Source organism: Anneissia japonica, unplaced genomic scaffold (genome assembly GCF_011630105.1).
Source record: "Anneissia japonica isolate Jap-2015-1 unplaced genomic scaffold, ASM1163010v1 scaffold172582_len1462937_cov174, whole genome shotgun sequence".
Lineage (NCBI taxonomy): Eukaryota > Metazoa > Echinodermata > Crinoidea > Comatulida > Comatulidae > Anneissia > Anneissia japonica.
In genome coordinates, this window is record NW_022725666.1 from 100,541 (window position 1) to 102,324 (window position 1,784).

General features: G+C 32.8%; 1 long non-coding RNA gene across 1 annotated transcript in view; it reads right to left on the reverse strand.

Moving 5' to 3' along the window:
* Positions 1–229: 229 nt before the first annotated feature.
* LOC117112789 overlaps positions 230–1,784 on the reverse strand; it is a 3,881-nt gene continuing 2,326 nt past the window's right edge. Inside the window, exons 2-3 of the long non-coding RNA XR_004446090.1 lie at positions 1,086–1,171; positions 230–614 (exon numbers count right to left, since the gene is read on the reverse strand). This is a non-coding gene — a long non-coding RNA (uncharacterized LOC117112789). The remainder of the gene's footprint in view (positions 615–1,085; positions 1,172–1,784) is intronic.

Consider the following 1,784-nt stretch of genomic DNA (forward strand, 5'->3'; position numbering starts at 1 on the left):
TTGAAATGCCTTGGTTTAATAGATAAAGTAGCACATATTTATGAAGCAAATTCTTCACTTTTGGTTTAAGCTTATTATAATAAGGATATTTTAGCTATTGAACTTATTACTGTAAACATAGGCATTAAATAAGATGAGAAGAAATGAACAATTCCATTTGATATTTATTTTCAAGCATTGAAATCAAGTTGTGATTTATATTTATATACTGTAGGCCTATATCATGTACATCCGGTAAAAATCAATAAATCTGATTTTAATCCTCAAAATGTTATATCTTATTATTTTACATGTCTATATTCCTTACAACAAACGGATTATTTTCTCTATTAATAAGATAAACATTAGCAGTAATAATACAATATTAAAAAATAAAGTCTACAATAATTACTACATAATACTAAGATTATTTTTTGTGATTATTGCAGAGGAAAACATTTTGAAAATAAAATTTAAACTATATTTGAATTAATTTCATATCCATAATTTTTGCAGGAAGTTTGATGAGTGACACAATTTTTGGCTATCTATGAATAATTTGTAAGTTCTGTTGCCCTTTCACGTTTGAGTCCTGACATTCTTTCCTGATAGTTGTGGCTTCTTTGTATACATCACTGGAATACAAAAATATTGAGAAAAGATTAGGAAACAGAAACGGAGCATCAACCAAACATAATATATAAATAAAAACAGAGGCAGAGCCAGCAGGTTTGAAATAGAGGGGGGCCCACGGGGAGGAACTTTGCCAAATGAAGGGTTCCCACCACCTCAGCCCCACCATGGTTGGGGTTGAGGTAGGAAACTTCGATTATGGCTCCTCTAGATGACCAGAAATGGCACTCTCAGATTTTAAATTTGAACGTAATTTTTATTTCTCCAATTTTTTACCATTTTAAAAGATTTAGGTTGGGGGGAGGGGGAAAGCAGGCTGAAAGAAAATGAATATATAGATTACTATAACTATAATCTTCATACAAACATTTTTCAGGATATGATTTTTTTTATTGATTGATTGAATTTATTCGATGCCCAACATGCATAAGCAAGATAACAAATTGATTGAGATCAAGAAAAGTAAAAATTACCGTAATAAGCATCAGGAACGCCCATTAGGCCGAGTCCAGCCCATTTCCAATGAGGTCCAATTTAAATATACACTGTCTGTCTTGAGCTGAAATATAAACAATTTAATTCCACAACTGAATAATTATATTTAAGTAAGTTACAAATTTACAATTAAATATATGAATGACAAAATTGTTTTCCTGTCAATTAACAGTGCTATATTCTTATTTATACATAGACTTTTAAATTGGCTGTTTTGGAAAAATGAGAAAAATGTCGATAGGGGGTCCAACAATTCTGATCTGGGTCTAAAACAAGGGGATGCCTAGGGCCTTGTTCAGTGTCCCGGAATAAAATTCCTGGGATGAGGTCCATGGGGATAAATATTAGACGGTACAGGATCGCCCATGTGATTTTTGACCACACTCGGATTGGCTATCAAAATGTATTTGTTTGGATCGGCAAATTAGTGTCGCGGAGTCGTGACGAGGGAGTTGATGTTAGTTTATAAGTTATGGTAACTCAGACTACATGAGCAAGGCTAGTTGCGTTTCAAGTTAAAAGTAATATTAGTTTACAGCAACGTGTGCTACTGGGGCCCAGACCCGGGATTTATCAATCTCAGCTTAGCAAATGCCATAAGTCAAAAAAGTTAAGATATCCCTAAAGCAAATATCTTAAGCTGATTTTTCAAACCATCTTAGCAAAATATTAGCTTA